The 22,855-nt window shown below is 46.2% G+C and overlaps 1 protein-coding gene and 1 pseudogene across 2 annotated transcripts in view; one reads left to right on the top strand and one right to left on the bottom strand.

Annotated features, from left to right (window-relative positions):
- The window catches only part of SLC7A1 (solute carrier family 7 member 1), a 77,026-nt gene extending 67,352 nt beyond the window's left edge, over window positions 1-9,674 (bottom strand). Inside the window, exon 1 of one of the 2 annotated variants that reach the window (XM_086714415.1) lies at window positions 9,371-9,674. The gene's annotated coding sequence lies outside the window, so the exon portion shown is untranslated. Of the gene's footprint in view, window positions 1-769; window positions 792-9,370 lie in introns of those variants that run through there. The other variant, XM_086714423.1, reaches the window with a different exon arrangement.
- A 7,648-nt stretch (window positions 9,675-17,322) lies between these two features.
- Window positions 17,323-17,908, top strand: LOC112861615 (transmembrane protein 126A pseudogene; annotated as a pseudogene).
- Window positions 17,909-22,855: the final 4,947 nt, after the last annotated feature.

Below are 22,855 nucleotides of genomic sequence, written 5' to 3'. Positions count from 1 at the left end.
TTAATAGTGTTTTCTTTCTGCGCAAATACATAGACCTCAGATAAGATAACGCTGAACACAGAAAATTGTATCCAGACTTCACTTTCGCTTTCGACAGCAAAGTTTTTCCATAACATCAAATATTCTTTGAAAATGCCATTTTTGGGAGCACCTGGATGGCTCAGTCAGTTCAGCGTCTGACTTCAGCTCAGGTCATGATCTCCCGGTTGGTGAGTTCGAGCCCCACATCGGGCACTGTGCTGACAGCTCAGAGCCTGGAGCCTGCTTCGGATTCTTTGTCTTGCTGTCTCTCTGCCCCTCCCCTGCTCACCCTCTGTCTCTCTGTCTCTCTCTCAGAAGTAAACATTAAAAAAAGAAAGAAAGAAAATACCATTTTTGGGGCACGTAGACGGCTCAGTCGGTTAAGCATCCAACTCTTGATTTCGGCTCAGGTCATGATCTCACGGTTCATGAATTCAAGCCCTGCATCGGGCTCTGTGCTGACAGTGCAGAGCCTGCTTGGGATTCTGTCTCCCTTTCTCTTTATCTCTCCCTCTCTCCTGTGCTCTCTCTCTCTCTCAAAATACATAAATACATAAAAAAAAAAAAACACACACACACACATTTTCATTGGCTACGTAATAGTCCATCCTACATGGTGTCATAATTTACCAAAAGACATTTCTAAATGCTTACCACAAGACAAAAATACAAACAAGAGACACAGTCAAATATAGCATGTAAAACCTAGATTTAGGACCTTAGGTAGGGGAGACAAATACAATCTTACCAACCCACAGACCCCGGGCAGTGGACGTCAACACGGCGACACCTTCTTCACCTTGCACCACATGAAGGTCTAATTTGTGAATTTCCCTTTATAAGCCTCACTCCCTCTTTGATCCAAGAGAACATTGTCTGCACAGAACAATACGTTTTCATTTCAATTTCCCTTCTTTTCAGGAAAGGAAATGTTTGCACTTCAAAGGGCTTCTTTGAAGAGCAGCCCTCCAGGTCCTGGCCCATCCAGGTTAGGAGTTCCGTGGCCTCAGCGGGGTGTCTACTATCTGGGCGTCTGCCCACCCTGTCACCCTCAAGGCCAGCTCCTTCAAGGAGAGGGTCTGGTGCAGGAGAAGAAAAAATAAACACATGGAAAAATACTTGAGGCTTTTGATCACGCCCTTCAGAAGCCCTTTTTCACACATAATGTAGGTTTACAGCTCAGGGAAACTGAGGTCCACAGGATGGGAAGCCGTGGACATCGCAGCTTCTTGGAACAAAACCACTCAGCAAAGTCCCCTTCGGGGCCAGGAAAAAGTGAGCCCCTTTCAGTTACTGCTGGTAATGACTAAGGGTGTGGCCTGGATAAATGAAATGCGGGAGCAAGATCCACCCTTCACATGGAAGTTTTGGAACTTTCCCCCAGAAACTCGAGGGCAGCACAGTTACTAACAAAGAGCAAAATTCACAATGTAGAATTTCACCTCTGGGAGCCTAGGTGGCTCAGTGGGTTGAGTGTCCAACTCTTGATTTTGGCTCAGGTCATGATGCCAGGGTCGTGAGATCAAGCCCTGCATCAGGCTCCACACTGAGCACAGAGCCTGCTTAAGATTCTCTCTCCCCCGCCTCTGCCCTCTCCCCTGTCCGTGCACTCTCTCTAAAATAAATTAAAAACTAAAAAAGAAGAAGAATTTGGCCCGATTTCTCCAGTGGCCCACTCGTGGGGGCCCAAGAGGTTCAACAACAGGCAAGCCTAACAACCATGTTAAATAACCACAAATTATCTGCCAAGCGGCCAGTGCCATTTCTTGGATCGAGGCCCCGTGCCCAACCTCCCCTTCTGCCAAGTCTAGGAAGTCAGGGGTACATAGCGGACAAGAGAAGACCTGCAACATTTCTTTTCAAGTCTTGAACAAGTTCTGGGTATATGCTAAGGATCTCCACTCTTGCCTACCCTGAGGTGGTTCAGTTCAGCTGCTCAGGAGGGCGACCGCCCAAGAAGTGGGCAGGAGCAGGACAGATTCCACTCTGCCCAGCTCCAGACGGGGAGCCCGCTCCTCCTCACAGCCCAAGGACGCCATGGGCTCCTGCCCTGGGTGTCTGGGGTGCGGGTCTGGGTGACCAGGTCACCCTGAGTGGAAGTCTTCCACTCACCTTTCTGCAAGCCCCTTACCTGGCCTGGAGCTAAGCTCCTGCGCTGGAATAACAAACGGTTTTTGCTTTCCCGTTTTCTATTTTTCTGGTTTCCAAATTTTTCGCAATGAGCATTCTAACACTCAGAAACAATTTTTCTTAAAGAGCCTTATGAGATTGGAGTGCCTGCGTGGCTCAGTCGACTAAGGGTCAGACTTTGGCTCAGGTCATGATCTCATGGCTGGTGAGTTCGAGCCCCACATCAGGCTCTCTGCTGTCAGCAAGAGCCCGCTTAGGATCCCCTGTTCCCCCCCACCCCAGGCCTGTCCTGTGTGCACTCTCTCTCTCTCAAAAATAAACAAACATTTTCTAAAAAGAGGCTTATGAGAAATTTAGACCACAGTTCCTTTGAAAGATCCCCTCCCATACACACTAAAGTCATATATATTTTTATACATCTACACATTAATTATATGTAGAGAGAGATGGCTATAAAGGACATTATCTGGACAAGTGAAAGTTGAATACGGACCGTGGACTAGATAGCAATATGTATCAAATGTGTATCAATGTTCAGTTTCCTGATTCAGATAACATACTGTGGTCATGCAAGAAAACATCCTTATTCTTAGGAAATACACACTGAAGGATGTAGGGGTAGGGTAAATAAAAGGCCTGAGGTCTTCAGCTTACTCTCAAATCACTCAGGAAAAAAAAACCGCATATAGGTGTGTGCAGACAGATCAATGGAGATAAAGCCATAGATACCTACATAGAAGAATAGAAGGAAAAAGTTAAAGAATGGGTTAATTTAAGAAAGGGGTACACAGGGCTTCCTTGTACTACTGCAACTTTTAAGTTTGAAACGTTATACAAACAAGGTGGGGAGAGCACAGGAGAAATGGAGAAAGGCAGGAGGGGGTTGGAACACTTCCCTCCCTCCACCTGCCAGCTTCATGGCCCTGGCTGCTACCCTGCCTGGGACAGCCAGCCTCAGCACACTAATCAACAGAGTCAAGACCTGGGTCTCCAGAAGGCGGCCGACTTCGTCCCACACGCCGTCCCTGGTTCCCACAGAGGGCTCTCCTCCCTGCAGAGGGCTCTCCTCGAGCCAAGACGGCTGGACGTGCAGGAGTAAAACAGGGCTCTCCCGTGGCCTGGGCGGCAAGTCCCATATCCATTCTGCTCCAGTGACGAGGATGCCAAACTGCGACCCAGTGATACCGCGGCCCTCCTGACGTCCGACACCCACGCCGGCTCCCCGTCTGGACACCTCCCTGCACAGCTGTCCGGGGCACCAGAGCTCCAGCCGTGCCACGAACACAGGGCTCCGCTCTGGGCACAGAGGGGGGGAAAGTGCTGTGTTCCAGGCCAGAGGGAGTGGAGGAAAAGCAGGGCACCGTCCAGTGGCACGGCGGGCTCCGCAGCTCCAGGACTCGCTCAGAAACAAGGGGGGTGTGGGGCTGAGCGGCCGCGGGTGCACGGGCTGAAACCTCAGGCCTGGCACTGCCTGCTGCGTGTGCGTGCCAGAACGCGGTCCCAGGAGAGGCCGGGGCCCGTAGAGGCTGCCGTGCACAGCCCTAAGGCACACTGAAGGTCGGGACTCTGAGCCGGGCCCCTAGGGGTCCAATCCTCACTCTGCCACCGACTGCCCGAGCGCGTGCCTGTGGGCGACTTGCATCACTTCTCAGGGCTTCCGTTTCCCATCTCTCAAAATAGTGGCATCAACCTCACTGGGCGGCTGTGAGGATTCCGTGAAGACATAAAATGCCAAGTACACAGTGAGTACTCACTACGCGCTTGTGATTCTTCATCTTACCCTGCCCTGGGCCTCTCCCTTCCTTCCTATTTGATGTAACAGACTCTGGCTAATGGTACTTGGTAGACAGATAAGAAGACACAGAAGAAAAGAACATTTCCAAGCTGACATTAAGATGGGAAGACAACAGTTACAACACCGCGATGAAGCAACAGTAAGAGCGGGTAAGAGCGGGTTTGCGCCCTTCCCTCCCACTGCTGCCCCCCCCCGAAGCGTCCACCACGTCCACCCCAAGGCACTTAGGGGATCCCACGTTGCCACCTCAAGGAAGAGAGGAAATAAGGTGGAAAACAGAGATGGCTCTAACTGTTTGGCTACGGTTTTCAAACTCAAAGCCGTCAGGGTAATTTGGACAAAATATGTGGGGGATCAGGATCACCCCAGCACACACGCGCACACACACCCACACTGTTACTCACATACGCGTGCACACACGGACACACACCAGCAAGCACCGAGAATGAGGCTGTGAGCTCCGCTTTCCAGAGGGACAAGGAGTGGCTAAACCCAAAGTGCGTGGATCTGACATCTAAAGGAACCTGACCTCCAACACACCCAGAGCAGCCCCTGATCCCCAGAGGGCTTATGGCTGCAAGGTCACCGAGGCAGGCAGAGCCAACACAGCCCCAGAGACCGTGGTTCCTCCCCACCATATCTCCCTTCCCCATTGTAGCAAAAAGGCCACAGAATGACCTCAACTGTAAAAGGACAGTGGTAGAGACCGCCCTCCAGGTCTAAAGGGGACAACGATACAGGAACTAAGGTCATATCCACAGATCCTAGACCTGGGTCAGCAGATGCCTCAAAAGCTCAATGTCCCCCCAAAACCTTGGCACTATGTCCGAGCCCCTCAATACAGACACAATTGCAAGGGAAAGGGACTATGTTTTAACCCCCTGGCAAAGTGGGAGACTGAAACAAACTTGTCCTAGGAATTACTTTTCTCCACACCTAAATCAAAGAACTGAGCTTTCTGTCCAGTATAATAGTTACCATTTATTTGAAGCACTTGGTATGTACCAGAAGCCGTGTCAAGTACATAACATAGATTACCTCATTTAAATCCTCTCAATCCTACAAGGTTGGCACTAAGAGCCGATTATTACGCCAACAATATGGAAAAGACTTTAAGTGTGAAAAATACGATAGGAAAGGCACTTATCCTGTAAGCAGACCGCACTCCAGGACCCAGAACTTTCTGCCTGACAAGACCCATGGCATCTCCTTTGACCCCGCAGTGCAAGGCCCCGTGGGGAACTCAGGATGGCCACGCAGAGCAGAGGCTACCCCCCTGCAGCCAGAGTCTCTAGACCACCTGCTAAGTGGTCTCTACAATGGAGAACTCGCTACGCATGGAGAACACAGCATGCAGGTCCCATTCCTAAACAAACGGGAAAATATTTAGTTGTTCTCACAGTCAAGAATGTTATCTGAACAAATATTCTGGAGAAAGCACTATAGCAGAAATGTGGAATGTTAAGGAAACACAACCGCCCATGCCCTCTGCGCCTCCAGAAAAAGGGAGAGAAGGCTGACAATCCACTCAGGAAACAGGGAGAGAGGATACAGAACTACACACGGCCCAACTAAGGGACACTCTTTCTTCTACCTCCAGAGAAGTCCACCTGGCAGCAGCCTTTGAAGGCTTCCCTGAGCTTGACTTCTGGTTCCCATAATCAGAATAATAGACTGGTAATAGAAAGAACTTACTCCACGGAAGAAATCTAAATGTATTGATTTGGGACCTTTACGCTTCTAAAGTACACTATGGAACTCATAGTTTGTGAGCTTCTTTACTGTGAGGCCGAAGGAAGGCTTCCCCAGTCTGTGGATGGAGCAGGTCTACAGAGCTGGGAGAGTCTAAATGCTCTGGGAGCTGCACGCAGAGTAGCAAAGCGAGGACTCCAGAAGCCTAGGGTTGGTACTACTCGTCCTGGGCTCCCCAAAGCAACCTCCCTCAGGGCACATCATCTCAGGCTCCACTGAAGCTGTAAAGGCCTCTAACCACACACGGCTCTAACGTGTTTATACAGTTTGTTCACCAAATGTACGATCTGGTAGTCCGAACAGTTACTGACAATCAACAGAGGAGGAAAGCCAAAGAACAGACACTGGGTGTGGCAGGATGGGTCAACTCTATGCCAGAATCAATCCTAATGTCCAGAAAGGTCTTTCCTACAGCCTATGCTTCTGGGAGGAATGAATCCAGACCAATGGGTAAGGTAAAGGGCTTCACTCACAGCTCTGCCAATGCATACCTGAAGGAATGCCTTTAGAATGGAATGAACACGTTTAGCAGTCCACCAAATCGTTTTACCAATCTGTCGCCCATTCTTCTGACCCACAGGTGGCAAATGCACTAAACCTCCCGTGATAAATCAGGGCGCAGTTTGAACAACTGCAGGGGTGCTTATATTCAAAGCTTCTTTGGAGTCAGCATTGGGGATGGGGGGGGGAGGGTGGATTATGGAGAAAGAGAAAAGAAAAGCCCCTAAAGTTTACTACAAGGCTGTTAATCTGCCACGAAAGATGGTACTACTCTATCCTGTGACTGGAAGAGACCTAAATCGTTGTGCTGGATAGAACCTTGGCTGGGGATCCGATGCCAGTGACCCAAGAATGAAAAAGGAGGCACACCCCACGTGGCAGGGGTCCCCATCCCGGCAGTGGGACGAACCCACGGCCAAGGTGTCCACTGGAGAGTGGTAGGGAAGCACAGGGAGTCTGCAAGCACAAAGAGATCCCCCAGTTTAGGTGTGAGCCAGCAAGAAAGCTAGGTGAAAAGGAAGATGGTCACCAACCTGGGAGAGGCGGCTGTGACACAGTCATGCATTTGTGAGAAGGGGCCCCAAGAGGACAGATCTAGTTCAGCTCTGCCCCTTGAGGATGGAAATATCTAAAAACGGTCAGTTGTGACTTAAGAAAAAAAAAAAAAAAGGTCCTTCCCAACATGCTCTTTCCTCTACCTTCCCCCTCCCGTTAATCCGGCAGTTCTACTCCTTGGAACTGTATTTAACTTCTTTCACACCACACATGGAAGCCACTGGCCAAGCCTGTTGAGTCTCCCTTTAAAATCTACAGATGGAACAAGGAGATAAGTCTAGAGCTGGGGCAGAACTCAACCACCTCAGGTTTCTACCATCTCCACCCCAGTCCAAGTCGCCACCACCTCTCAAGGAAACGACATATGGCCACTCTCTCTTCTGCACAAATAACCTGGAGCTGGATTTTATTCCAGACTTAAGTTACACAAGTCTCTGAACTGGTCTCCAGGCTTCTATGCCTGCCTACTTCCCCCCCACCTCTGTCTCTTCTTCACAAACATTTCAAGTAATCCTCTGATGGTTCCCCGCTTCATCTAAAGTAAAGCAGAGTCCTCATGGTCCATGAGATCTGCCCTCGACTGGAACAAGGCAGTGGTAGAGACAGCCCCCAGGCCCAAAGAAGCCAATGACACAGAAAAACACTAGGGTCGCATCCACAGGTCCTGCTTGGAGTGAGGACCAAGAACCAGGTGGAATGATGAATAACTACATGATGCCTATGGGTTAGAGGAAAATGTTTCTCTCTATAACAAGGATGAACTTATTCCTATTTCAAATTCCTCTCTAGGATTAATAAACCAGTACCTCCAAATACATAGTAATGAAAAGGGATTAATCCAGTTAGACACAATGCTGGCCTCTCCAACATAGTTACAACATTATTCTTACTTGCCTTAGGCAAAAAGAAACTCCAGACTAGAACAATCAATAAACATGTATTTTTACCAAATATAATTAATACGTGTCTTAGAATTCAAGCTCCCCAAGGTCAGCAATCTTGTCTTCCAAGCCTTTCCCGCTACAGCAAATAGTTATACACATAAGAGCACTCAGGTGGCTCAAATCCAGATTCAAACAACTGCGTACATTTCTGATCTCTGAAGTTTTGTCCTGTTAGTCAGAACTCCTTCAACACTCTTTAGATTTCTTTATAATGACCAAATCTGATCTTAATATGCTAAACCTTTAGAAACTATTTTAAGCCATTGTTGACTTTGTTCCCTAACTTCTATTCTGATTGTGTGTGACTTAAATGAGACCTTTTGTTTTAATGACAGAGGGTGTGTTCATATAAAAATAACGATAATTTCCACTGAGACCAACTAAAAATATCAGGGGAATAAATGTATCATGGTTTCCTATTATCTGAACCAAACATAAAGGACAAGAAATATTACGATAACTCCCTAATAAATTACAATTCCAATTAAAGACAACGAGGAAATTCAACCACAGGCCAAACGTACACAGTTCTGCCCGGTCAAATTTTAAAGAGCACATTTTTAGGGAAATACACCAGGGACTGAAATCCCAACCCTCTCCTCCTGCAATAAAACACAACCGTAGGTTAATTCTATAGGAGAGCCTGACCCTGTGTATTGGGAGGTGTAGTCTTCTTGCTGAAGGCACATGTCTGTATCCTAATCTTAACAAGTCAAACAGCACTCCTATCTCCCACACTCGCTGAAAAGAGGAAGGAGCGAAAATAAAATAGCACGCTGCTGTAGTACTACAGCCTCACGGCTGCTCTGTGTACACACAGGTTTAGAACGCCTGCCTGACCTGCTCCGTCTGGGACGTTTTCTACTACGCAGAAAGGAACACACTGCGAATAGGTTGTCTTTATTAAGCCGGAAGAACTTCCTCTCGCTCCAAACCATCTGGAAGGCTTGAAGAACTCAGCCTTCGCAGGTCAAATCTAGTCACGAGGAAGCCCACCCAGGGGGGGCGGAACTTGCCCGAAATAACCCTGGAGACTCAGACAAGAGGTGTAGACGGGCCGGGGAGTGACACGAGGTCTAGGGAAGAGAGGTGGGCGCCGCAGGCAGGGTGCGGGGGTGAACCGCTATCCCCAACCGGGCCACCTGCCGCGGGACCACCCCTCACGGCCGCAGGGCGGGCTCCCACCGCTGCGATGACACATCGCGGACCTCGTGGCGGGGCGGGGTGCTCCGCTCCGCGCCATGTAAGGGCAGGCCTCCGGATGCCTCCCGGGCCGGCCCGCGTGCCCGCTCCGGCTCTCGCCCCCTGCCCACCCCGACCACCCCGAGCGTCCCGGCGCGGGGTCGCTGGCCGGCGCGCGCGCGGCCGGCATCACGGCGGCGCCGGGTCGTCCACGCTTACTCACTCGGTGTTGCATCATGCACCACACCGCGCCTTCAGGGAACCAAAATGGACTCCGGTGGAGGAGACAGCCGCATGGGCACCGGCCCCGCTCGCACAGACCCGCGCCCGCCCTGCCCTCGCCCACCCCGGAGGATGCCGGCGTCCCGGGCGCCCGCCCCTCCCCGCTCCCCGCGCCGCCCTCCCGCGGCCCCACGCGGCGCCGGGGGCCCCTCCAAGGTGACCCGGACCCGGGCAGCCGCCCTGGCGCCGGCGGGGGCCGGGCACTCACCGCGGCGGCGGGCGGGCGGGCGGGCGGGCGGACTGCCGGTGGCAGGATGCGGACCAGTCCTCCGAGGGACTCAGGCACGCGCGGCCGGACGACGGCGGCTCGGACGGAGGCGCGGCGCGCGGGGAGCGGGAGCTGCGGTGAGCGGATGCCGGCTGGCCTCGCGCCCCGCGCGGCAGATGACCGGAGGCTCACACCTGCCCGCGCTGACTGAATGGAGCGCGGAGGGCGGGCGGGCTCCGGCGCCGGGTTTCATCAGCCGTGCGCCCGGCCCCCCGCCCCTAGCGCCCGCCCCCGGGCCCTGGCAGCCTCGGGCCCGCTCGCGCGCGTCACCGCCGGGCACCAATGGGAGTGCGGCGCGGTGGCGGCGGCGGGGCCCGGGGCGGCGGCCGGGGCGGGGCGGGGGGCGGGGCGGGGCGTCTTCGCGCCCTGCGCCCGGACCTGGGGTTCCCCCGGCGGGCGGGCCGGCCGGGCGGTGCCTCCTGGAGCTTTCGCGGCTGCCCCGCCCTCTTGTTGCCATAGCCCAGCCAATCGGAGCACGCGGCGCGACCGCATCCTCCCGTCCTCTGACAGCCCGTCCGCGCGAGCCAGGGCTAGTGCCGCAGGCCCTGCAGTGCCACCCCCGAGCGGAGCTGACACCGAGCTCGAGTCCAGTGTTCCTTTTCCAGAAATGAAACATCTGAGAGGCACTTCAAGGTTTCGTTTTGTTTGGTTCTTAATAAATCTTCATTTCTTTGTCATTGGATTGTTTTATCATTTGCTATTCCTGTGTTTTTAATAAGCAACTTATCCTCACCCTTTGCCAGGAAGCCTGAATCTGCCTGGGTCCCTTAGCAGTAGGACAAGCACACCTGACCGGGTGGCTTGATCACAGCGGCTTACTTCCAGAGTTACTCTTCCGGAGATGGCAAAAACTTTAGAACCGAACCCCACAGTGCTCACCTAACAAGCTCCCTGTTTACTGTCTCTCTTTGCTGCAAAAACCCACGCAAGAATCACAGCCTACAAAGATACAGTAATCTGTGACACGGGAGACATGAACGGGTCAGAGAATCCCGCCAGCCTCCTAACTTTGTAAGAAAACAGAAAAACGATAGCACAGTGTTCATGACCTTGGAATCCTTTCCACACCTTCTAAACACACCCCCTTCAGAAAGGTTTTAATGAACACACAGAAATGGGCTAATACTGGTAATGCACTGTGAACAGTGTTTGGTGTCCTAATAAGCAACTAGGTGTGTGTTGTTTCAAAACGAATTTCAGTTTCAGCTGTACGGTGCTGAAACCATCTGCTGGGGTTGCATTATGGAGGTCTCCCGTGCTGGAGCTCTTCCTGAATCCCACACAGCTTCCTTCACTTGCTGATAATGCCATCAAAGGATGTCCCCTTCCCACAGAAGGAAGCCTGGTGTGATTCAGGGACCATCCTCTTTGCCTTTGCACCAGATCTGGATTTGAATCTGAATTCTACCATTTGCTGTGTGGTCTTCTTTGAGCTATTCCACCTCTGTTTGGAGCATCTAAACCTTATGTTCTTTTTTTTTTTTTTTTTTTAACCCTATATTCTTATCAGAAGTCTATCCCTTAGTGTTTGAAATATGACTGTGGGATTTTTTTTTTAAGACTCTTGGCAGTAAAATAGAATTTAGAAGGCTGTAGAGGTGCCCTGCTTGGACAACACAGAGAGGGTACATACAGTTAAGACGTGTACATTCTAAAAGCAAGTATTTCAGGCCCTGATGGGGGAGAACTTATCCAAGGGGATTTTTAGCACTGTGCTCAGTTTAGCAATCCAACCCAGCAGGCTTTGTCATCAGGAGGACAATAGGAGACCCTCAATGACAAGGCCCATAAGCAAGCAACTTCCTGGCAAAAAGGATTCAGTGTGAACCAGGGAAAGAACAAATATGCTCAAGGTCTCAGCAAAAAGGGGAAAAGCGTTAAAAAAAAAACAAACTGGCTGAATGTTTTCAGTAAAGCTAAATTTCAGGCAGGTTAGGAGTCACACAGCAGGCCCAGAGGGACCAATGAGTGACAGGCAACCTTGATTAGAATCAAGGAGCAAATAAGCCATGATTTCAGAGACCATTAAGGAAAGGAGATGCTTGAATTTAGGCCCTACAAAGCATCTTAGAAAGTTAAGCTTGACAGACCAGGTCCCAGCCTAGCACCATCAGGCAGCATGGAGATATAGAAAGTGTAGAGAATCAGAGTCAGACAGATGGGGTTTTCACGTCTACCTCTTCTTCCTGCTAGCTGCTGGCCGGGGGAAATTGTGTTTGTCCTCTCTCGGCCTCAGTTTCCCCAACTTCAAAGTAAGGATTTTACTACCTGCTGGATACGCGCAACTTTGTGGTGAGAATGAAAAATATGTATTCAGGAAAGCTGGGAGGAAAAAAGAAAAATACGTATAAAGGTAGAACGGAAAAGAGATCCCAGAAATAGATCCACAAAACAGTCAACTGATCTTTGACAAAGAGGCAAACGCAATCCAATGGAGAGAGGATAGTCTCTCCAACGAATGGTACTGAACAACTGGACAGCCGCATGCAAAAAAAAAAAAAAAAAACAAACAACAATCTAGACACAGACCTTACACCTTTCACAAAACTTAACTCAAGATAAATCATAGACCTAAGTGTAAAATGCAAAACGGTAAAACTGCTAGAACATAACAGAGGAGACAATCTAAGTGATCTTTAGGTTCAGTGATGACTTTTTAGGTACAATGCCAAAAGCGTAATTCACAAAAGAAAAAATTGGGAAATTGGACTTCATTAAAATTAAAACCCTCTGCTCTGTAAAAGCCACTGTTAAGAGAATGAAGAGACAAGCCATGGACTGGGAGAAAATCTTCGCAAAACACGTACCTGATAAAGTACTGGTTCCCCACATATACAAAGAACTCTTAAAACTCAACAATGAGGGGTGCCTGGGTGGCTCAGTCGGATAAGTGTCCGACTTCAGCTCAGGTCATGATCTCATGGTTTGTGAGTTCAAGCCCCACATCAGGCTCTGTGCTGACAGCTCAAAGCCTGGAGCCTGCTTCAGATTCTGTGTCTCCCTCTCTCTCTCTGCCCCTCCCCATTCACGGTCTGTCTCTCTCTCTCTCTCAAAAATAAGTACACGTTAATAAAAAAAATTAAAAAAAAAAAAACTCAACAATGAGAAAACAACCCAATTTTAAAAATGGGCAAAAGATCTGAACAGACACCTCACTGAAGAAGATATACAGACGGCAAATAAGCATATGAAAAGATACTTAACATTATACGTTGTTGGGAACTGCCAATTAAAACAACAATGAGATACCACTGCACATTCATTGACTAGCAAAAACCCCAAATGCCAAACCACCAAATGCTGGCAAGGGACAACTGGAATAGCGACTTTGGAAGACACTTTGGCAATTTCTCACAAAACTACACATAGCCCTGTCACGCAGGCCAGTAATTGCATTCCTTGGTATTTACCCAAGTGAGTTGTGTCTACACAAAAACCTACATATGAAAGTTTATAGCAGCTTTATTCGTAATTGCTAAAACTTGGGAGCACCCAAGATGCCCTTCAATAAGTGACTGGATAAATAAACTGTGGTACATCCAGTCAGTGGAATACTACTTCTTGACAAAAAGAAATGAGCTAGCAAGGCATAAAAGGACAAGGAGGAACATTAAAGGTATATTGCTAAGTAAAAGAAGCCAGTTTGAAAAGCAACATGCTGTATGACTCCAACTTCTGGAAAAAGCAAAATTATGGTGACAATAGTAAGATCATCAGTTGCCAAGGGCTTGTGGGGGGAAGAGGGGAGAGGGGTGAATAGGTGAAGCACAGGGTATTTTAGGGCAGTGAAACTACTTTAAAGGCTACTGTAGTTGTGGATACATGTTATTATACATTTGTCAAAATCCCTAGAACGTACAACACAAAGGGTAAACCTTAACATAAACTATGAAATTTAGCTAATAATAAGAGCTCAAATATTGGCCCATCAACTATAGCAAAAGTCCCACACTAATTCAAGATGTTAATAATAAAAAACTGAATGGGGGGTCAGGGAGTATATGGGAATTCTCCATATATTCCCCTCAGATTTTTGTAAACCTAAAACTGTAGTATATATAGAAATACTGTACATAGTGTGTGTATATAAAAGTAAATTTATATAAATACCATGTATTATATACAGTACGATACTATGTAGTATAGTTATATATATTATTTATTATACATATAATTAGACTCTACCGTTGACCCTTGAACAAAATAGGGGTTGGGGCACCAAACTCCCTCCTCCCCCACCCACTGTACCCCCACACAGTCTAAGATATGTGTATAACTTTTGCCTCCCCCAAAAACTTTACTTATAGCCTACTATTGACTAGAAGCCTTACCTATAGCATCAACAGTCAATTAACATATATTTTGTATGCCCTATTTTCTCTAGCTTACAATAATGTAAGCTAGAGATCTGACTATTGGTTAGCTGACACTTAAAGTAAGCTAGATAAAAATGTTAGGAAGAAAATCATAAGGAAGAGGAAATACATTTTATGGGTACTGTAAAATATCCATTATGTGTGGATCTGCACTATTCAAACCTGCGTTGTTGAAGGATCAACTGTATATTATGTACATTTATATAAAATATAATTAAGGATAGATAGATAGATAGATAGATAGATAGATAGATAGATAGATAGACTATATATAAAGCACCTGGTATAGGTCTACACATAGAAAGTATTCAGTTAAGGGGCGCCTGGGTGGCACAGTCGGTTAAGCGTCCGACTTCAGCCAGGTCACGATCTCGCGGTCCGTGGGTTCGAGCCCCGCGTCGGGCTCTGGGCTGATGGCTCAGAGCCTGGAGCCTGTTTCCAATTCTGTGTCTCCCTCTCTCTCTCTGCCCCTCCCCCGTTCATGCTCTGTCTCTCTCTGTCCCAAAAATAAATAAACGTTGAAAAAAAAAATTAAAAAAAAAAAGAAAGTATTCAGTTAATAATTATTATTAAGCAGATCAAGAAAACAGCCCCGTTCGTTTTCTAGTGTTTCAAGACTGTGTAATGGATAGGTTAAGCACGTGGGCTCGGCAGTCAGAGAACATGGCTTCGAATCCTGGCTGTGCAACTGCTAAGTTACATATACTTAGGCAAATTAGTTCCTTTTCTCCCAGTTCTGCCTTCCTCATTTCTAAAATAAGGATTATGGTTCTGGTAATGAATAAACGATGATATGCACGCAAAGCATTTAGCAGCACAGCCGGCCCATAACGAATGCCCAGAGAACATCGCTATTCACTTCAACAACTAGACTGATTTGTGGGGTCAGGCAAAATACTAAATTGGAGCGTTTCATCTTCTATAATAAAGGACTATTCTTACAACCAGACACTTTGCAGGAAAAGGCTGTCAGCTGGCCCTTCAAGAACTGAGGGGTAAACTGTCACCCCCCTGGTTCCCTGGGGGCCCGGGTGGGGAGGGAAAGGACACAGTTCTTACTGCATTCTTCAGAGGACCTCTACTGTTACCTGGCCAGCTCCTTTCTGTACTTCTGGAACCAGCATTATCTCCTTTTCTGGGAGATTCTGCTCTTGTCCCTCCCAACCTCCCCTGCTATTGTGTCTTCAACGGGCACTACCATCTCACGGGGTCACCTCTGTCAGCACAGAAATGTTGTTGGGGTTGGGAGGCCCCTGATCCCAGCCGATCAATTCCTCCCTGGCTACAGTGAGGACTCATAGCGTGGGGGACAGATGACATGAATTGAGATCACCTTAGAAGCCGTCCCAAGCCCTTGAGGAATTAGAAGAAAGAGAAGTCTCTTTCCTCCTTGTCAGCAGAGCTAGACAGGGGTCAGCCAGGTGGCACCAGCAGCCACAGCAGCTGTGTGGAATTAGCCGGTCTGAGATGATGAAGTAGACACAAAGAAGTCTAAGGTGAGGGACGAAGTGAGTGCTAATAGTCCCCGTCCCGGTGCTCACTGGGGCTGCCCATCTGGGTAGAGATGCTCCTTTTTGCCAAAGCCATTTGTGTTGGGTCTCTGTCACTTATATCCAAAAGATTCCCAATTAATACAGCTTTCCTATCCCCAGGGCTTTCTACCCTGGGCCACATGGGAAGAATTTAGAGACACCTTGGCAAAATATTGCCCCTCCAGAAAAGACAGAGACATGCCTGACGCCCATTAGCATGGAAAAGTCCGGCCTTTGGGCTTAGAGGATCTGACTGCGGGTTAGCTGACAGAGAATGAAATCAGAACTCTGCCAAATTTTCAGGAGACCTTTGAAACCGGCTATATGCACCACTGTGTTATGGTAGAAAGTGCTTCTGTTCCACCACAAACACAGTGCGCCTACCCTCAAGCAGACGCGTTGTCTTTCGCACAATGTACATCTTTGTAAGAATATGCAGCTGTAAGAAAATGGTGAGAGATGCCACACAGGTTTATGCCCATGTATATTTATCATGGGGTTATTGGCAATAGCAAAAGAAGAAAGTGCACAGAGGTCCAAATACAAATAATTGGTTAAATACACCCTGTTCCATTCATAAAATAAAACAGACTATTAAGCTGCCATTAAGTATCATGTTTTTAAATGGTAGTTAATGGTGTGGGAAGTACTCAGATTATGAGAATGGGATAGAATGTTTTTGTCTGAAAAACTGTATGTACACACACATACACCTATATTCACATATGTAAACATGTTATACATACATATCATAGATAATCAAGATGGAAACATGAAAATGTGGTCCCTAAGAGTTTTAATTGTTTTGTATACTTACTTACCTCAATATTCCACATCGAAAATTTATAAGAAACTCAATAGCTGTTATTAAAAATCAGAACTGTAGCCCAGACATAAGATTCTGCCCCCAGCCCCATTTTCACCCCCAAATCTAGATAGTCAAAGAACACACACGCCTTCATTCTCAGCTCTCACTGATCTTTGTGGTTTGTCTAGAAACCAGCGCGGGCCTGCCATTCAGCTATTGACAAGCCTTGCAGGCATTTAGTGCCGGGGAACCAGGGAACCAGGGCAGGAGCTCTGAGACGTTGATGATGCCTTGTCTTCTCCGTACATATTTAAAATAAAAATATTGAAATAAATTTGAGGAAGTCTAACCATTTCCATTTTTCCCCCTACCGCTGTGATTCCCTTCAATTTTTTTTTTTTTCCATAACATCACATTTTTTTTCAAACAAAAACCTTTTGGAGCCCCTGTTTAACTAGAGCCCTAGGCTTGGGCTCGCTTTGCCAGGCCAGCCCTCCAGTACTGACGTAAGCTCTAATCTGAGCCCTGGCGAGGTCACCACTGAGAGAGGAATCTTCCTCACTCACCTTCCCAGTTTAAATTTGTTTCAAATGTGGAGGCCAATGGTATATATTTCCTATCGGGTTTCCAAAGGGTTTGGAAGTTTTTTTGTGCTCCGTGAAAAAGTTTTTAACTAATCTTCCATACTTTTGCTGTGTCCTTTAACATACAAATGCTATATCCTTTGACATCTAAACTTGGGGAACACATGAGGACATTCTGGATTATACAGTGTTATGGACAAATTGTGCCCCCCTAAAATTCTTGAGTTGAAGCCCTAAACTACAAATCCTCAAAATTTGGATTGTGGCCCGTATTTGGAGATGGGCCTTTAAGGAGGCGATTAAATTAAATGAGGTCCTAATCCAATATGACTGGTATATTTATAAGAAAAGGAGATTAGAGAATACGGAGAGACACCAGGGAAGTGTGAGCCCAGAGGAGGGGCCATTTAAGGACACAGTGAGAAGACGGCCATCTACAAGCTTCAAAAGAAACTAAACTTGGACCCAAGTCACATGTCGGCCAAAGATGGCTGCACTCAGGCTAGTCAAGCAAAGGCTGGAGTGAGCCCCAGCGTGGCCGAGGAAGCCCACTGGAGGCACCGGCTGTTGTGAGGAGAATATAAGGCCCCAGATGGAAAATCATGAACCAGATGATACTGTCAAGGAAAACTTAATTTTCTATATCATAACCAGAAAAATTAACCAACTCCCAGAAGCAGAAAGGAATCTACTTGAACATGGAAGAACGTATATTGGACACAATGCTGCTTCCTGTGGTCAAATAGCAAATAGTTTTTTGACACCTCTTAAGTGTGACACAGGCTCCTGTAGCTGCTGGCTTACCCGTGGCAGCGATCCCATTTTTGACGGCGCACACAGCTGATGAAGGCTTTGTAAGTCTACCTTTGAATACAGGGGACTTGAGCTGTGAAGCTGGTACCACAACACAGGGTGATTGGTTGGTCTTGTTTTTGGCGGTCTGTACTCTATTTTCTTGGCTATACCTGTGAATGGAGGCCCAGCGGCCAGGTAGGAATCAGCCCTGACACCAGAGACAGGAAACAACTTACTAGATTAGAATTTCTAAGCCTGGCTTTAGACAGGTGTTATTTCCCATTTTGCTCCAGACTTCGTTTGCAGCAGACCCTGGGTCTAGACGATACAAGCGAAGTATAAAGCCTCTTCAGTTACCTGGCCCTGGCTTAGAGATTCAGTGACTGTTAAATAAACGTGTACATGAAAATAAAATTGTAATGTATGGGGGAAAAAAAAAAAAAGAACAGGGGCACCTGGGTGGCTCAGACTGTTGAGTGTCCGACTGCAGCTCAGGTCATGATCTCGCGGTCTGTGAGTTCGAGCCCCACATCGGGCTCAGAGCCTAGAACCTGCTTCGGATTCTGTGTGTGTCTCTCTCTCTTCCCCTCCCCCACTCATGCTCGCTCTCTCGCTCTCTCTCTCTCACTCTCTTTCTCAAATAAATAAATAAATGTTAGAAAGAAAGAAAGAAAGAAAGAAAGAAAGAAAGAAAGAAAGAAAGAAAGAAAGAAAGAAAGAAAGAAAGAAAGAAAAAAGACTAAACCCTCTGGACTCTCAGGCTCCAGAACTGTGAGAGAAAAAATCTCTGCTGTTTAAGCCACCCAGCCCATGGTATTTAATTATGGAAGCCCTAGCAAATTAGTATATGGTGGAAATCATATTTTATTTTTATTTTTTTTAAGTTTGTTTATTTTGAGAGAGGGAGAGAAAAAGAGAGAGAGAGAGAGAGAGAAAGAGTTGGGGGGGGCAGAAAGAGAGGGAGAGAGAGAGAATCCCAAGCAGGCTCTGCACCGTCAGCACAGAGCCCAATGTAGGGCTCAATCTTACAAACCACGAGATCATGACCAGAGCTGAAATCAAGAGTCAAACGCTTAGCCGACTGAGCCGCCCAGGCTCCCCAGTGGAAATCATATATTTTTTTTTTATTTATATATGAAACTTATTGTCAAATTGGTTTCCATACAACACCCAGTGCTCATCCCAAAAGGTACCCTCCTCAATACCCATCACCCACCCTCTCCTCCCTCCCACCCCCCATCAACCCTTAGTTTGTTCTCTGTTCTCAACAGTCTCTTATGCTTTGGCTCTCTCCCACTCTAACCTCTTTTTTTTTTTTCCTTCCCCTCCCCCATGGGTTCCTGTTAATTTTCTCAGGATCCACATAAGAGTGAAACCATATGGTATCTGTCTTTCTCTGTATGGCTTATTTCACTTAGCATCACACTCTCCAGTTCCATCCACGTTGCTACAAAAGGCCATATTTCATTTTTTCTCATTGCCACGTAGTATTCCATTGTGTATATAAACCACAATTTCTTTATCCATTCATCAGTTGATGGACATTTAGGCTCTTTCCATAATTTGGCTATTGTTGAGAGTGCTGCTATGAACATTGGGGTACAAGTGCCCCTATGCATCAGTACTCCTGTGTCCCTTGGATAAATTCCTAGCAGTGCTATTGCTGGGTCATAGGGTAGGTCTATTTTTAATTTTCTTTTTCTGAGGAACCTCCACACTGCTTTCCAGAGCGACTGCACCAATTTGCATTCCCACCAACAGTGCAACAGGGTTCCCGTTTCTCCACATCCTCTCCAGCATCTATAGTCTCCTGATTTGTTCATTTTGGCCACTCTGACTGGCGTGAGGTGATACCTGAGTGTGGTTTTGATTTGTATTTCCCTGATAAGGAGCGACGCTGAACATCTTTTCGTGTGCCTCTTGGCCATCCGGATGTCTTCTTTAGAGAAGTGTCTATTCATGTTTTCTGCCCATTTCTTCACTGGGTTATTTGCTTTGCGGGTGTGGAGTTTGGTGAGCTCTTTATAGATTTTGGATACTAGCCCTTTGTCCGATATGTCATTTGCAAATATCTTTTCCCATTCCGTTGGTTGCCTTTTAGTTTTGTTGGTTGTTTCCTTTTCTGTGCAGAAGCTTTTTATCTTCATAAGGTCCCAGTAATTCACTTTTGCTTTTAATTCCCTTGTCTTTGGGGATGTGTCGAGTAAGAGATTGCTACGGCTGAGGTCAGAGAGGTCTTTTCCTGCTTTCTCCTCTAAGGTTTTGATGGTTTCCTGTCTCACATTCAGGTCCTTTATCCATTTTGAGTTTATTTTTGTGAATGGTGTGACAAAGTGGTCTAGTTTCAACCTTCTGCATGTTGCTGTCCAGTTCTCCCAGCACCATTTGTTAAAGAGACTGTCTTTTTTCCATTGGATGTTCTTTCCTGCTTTGTCAAAGATTAGTTGGCCATACGTTTGTGGGTCTAGTTCTGGGGTTTCTGTTCTATTCCATTGGTCTATGTGTCTGTTTTTGTGCCAATACCATGCTGTCTTGATGATGACAGCTTTGTAGTAGAGGCTAAAGTCTGGGATTGTGATGCCTCCTGCTTTGGTCTTCTTCTTCAAAATTACTTTGGCTATTCGGGGCCTTTTGTGGTTCCATATGAATTTTAGGATTGCTTGCTCTAGTTTCGAGAAGAATGCTGGTGCAATTTTGATTGGGATTGCATTGAATGTGTAGATAGCTTTGGGTAGTATGGACATTTTGACAATATTTATTCTTCCAATCCATGAGCAGGGAATGTCTTTCCATTTCTTTAAATCTTCTTCAATTACCTTCATAAGCTTTCTATAGTTTTCAGCATACAGATCCTTTACATCTTTGGTTAGATTTATTCCTAGGTATTTTATGCTTCTTGGTGCAATTGTGAATGGGATCAGTTTCTTTATTTGTCTTTCTGTTGCTTCGTTGTTAGTGTATAAGAATGCAACTGATTTCTGTACATTGATTTTGTATCCTGCAACTTTGCTGAATTCATGGATCAGTTCTAGCAGACTTTTGGTGGAGTCTATCGGATTTTCCATGTATAATATCATGTCATCTGCAAAAAGCGAAAGCTTGACTTCATCTTTGCCAATTTTGATGCCTTTGATTTCCTTTTGTTGTCTGATTGCTGATGCTAGAACTTCCAGCACTATGTTAAACAACAGCGGTGAGAGTGGGCATCCCTGTCGTGTTCCTGATCTCAGGGAAAAAGCTCTCAGTTTTTCCCCGTTGAGGATGATGTTAGCTGTGGGCTTTTCATAAATGGCTTTTATGATCTTTAAGTATGTTCCTTCTATCCCGACTTTCTCAAGGGTTTTTATTAAGAAAGGGTGCTGGATTTTGTCAAAGGCCTTTTCTGCATCGATTGACAGGATCATATGGTTTTTCTCTTTTTTTTTGTTAATGTGATGTATCACGTTGATTGATTTGCGAATGTTGAACCAGCCCTGCATCCCAGGAAGGAATCCCACTTGATCATGGTGAATAATTCTTTTTATATGCCGTTGAATTCGATTTGCTAGTATCTTATTGAGAATTTTTGCATCCATATTCATCAGGGATATTGGCCTGTAGTTCTCTTGTTTTACTGGGTCTCTGTCTGGTTTAGGAATCAAACTAATACTGGCTTCATAGAATAAGTCTGGAAGTTTTCCTTCCCTTTCTATTTCTTGGAATAGCTTGAGAAGGATAGGTATTATCTCTGCTTTAAACGTCTGGTAGAACTCCCCTGGGAAGCCATCTGGTCCTGGACTCTTATTTGTTGGGAGATTTGTGATAACCGATTCAATTTCTTCGCTGGTTATGGGTCTGTTCAAGCTTTCTATTTCCTCCTGATTGAGTTTTGGAAGAGTGTGGGTGTTCAGGAATTTGTCCATTTCTTCCAGGTTGTCCAATTTGTTGGCATATAATTTTTCATAGTATTCCCTGATAATTGTTTGTATCTCTGAGGGATTGGTTGTAACAATTCCCTTTTCATTCATGATTTTATCTATTTGGGTCATCTCCCTTTTCTTTTTGAGAAGCCTGGCTAGAGGTTTGTCAATTTTGTTTATTTTTTCAAAAAACCAACTCTTGGTTTCGTTGATCTGCTCTACAGTTTTTTTAGATTCTATATTGTTTATTTCTGCTCTGATCTTTATTATTTCTCTTCTTCTGCTGGGTTTAGGCTGCCTTTGCTGTTCTGCTTCTATTTCCTTTAGGTGTGCTGTTAGATTTTGTATTTGGGATTTTTCTTGTTTCTTGAGATAGGCCTGGATTGCAATGTATTTTCCTCTCAGGACTGCCTTCGCTGCGTCCCAAAGCGTTTGGATTGTTGTATTTTCATTTTCGTTTGTTTCCATATATTTTTTAATTTCTTCTCTAATTGCCTGGTTGACCCACTCATTCGTTAGTAGGGTGTTCTTTAACCTCCATGCTTTTGGAGGTTTTCCAGACTTTTTTCTGTGGTTGATTTCAAGCTTCATAGCATTGTGGTCTGAAAGTATGCATGGTATGATTTCAATTCTTGTAAACTTATGAAGGGCTGTTTTGTGACCCAGTATATGATCTATCTTGGAGAATGTTCCATGTGCACTCGAGAAGAAAGTATATTCTGTTGCTTTGGGATGCAGAGTTCTAAATATATCTGTCAAGTCCATCTGATCCAATGTCTCATTCAGGGCCCTTGTTTCTTTATTGACCGTGTGTCTAGATGATCTATCCATTTCTGTAAGTGGGGTGTTAAAGTCCCCTGCAATTACCACATTCTTATCAATAAGGTTGCTTATGTTTATGAGTAATTGTTTTATATATTTGGGCGCTCCGGTATTCGGCGCATAGACATTTATAATTGTTAGCTCTTCCTGATGGATAGACCCTGTCACTGTTATATAATGTCCTTCTTCATCTCTTGTTACAGCCTTCAATTTAAAGTCTAGTTTGTCTGATATAAGTATGGCTACTCCAGCTTTCTTTTGGCTTCCAGTAGCATGATAAATAGTTCTCCATCCCCTCACTCTCAATCTAAAGGTGTCCTCAGGTCTAAAATGAGTCTCTTGTAGACAGCAAATAGATGGGTCTTGTTTTTTTATCCATTCTGATACCCTATGTCTTTTGGTTGGCGCATTTAATCCATTTACATTCAGTGTTATTATAGAAAGATGTGGGTTTAGAGTCATTGTGATGTCTGTATGTTTTATGCTTGTAGTGATGTCTCTGGTACTTTGTCTCACAGGGTCCCCCTTAGGATCTCTTGGAGGGCTGGTTTAGTGGTGACAAATTCCTTCAGTTTTTGTTTGTTTGGGAAGACCTTTATCTCTCCTTCT

Source organism: Puma concolor, chromosome A1 (assembly GCF_028749965.1).
Source record: "Puma concolor isolate L17-30 chromosome A1, mPumCon1.1.hap2, whole genome shotgun sequence".
NCBI lineage: Eukaryota > Metazoa > Chordata > Mammalia > Carnivora > Felidae > Puma > Puma concolor.
The sequence above is the reverse complement of the archived record's forward strand: the minus strand, read 5'-3'. Positions and strand labels throughout refer to the sequence as shown.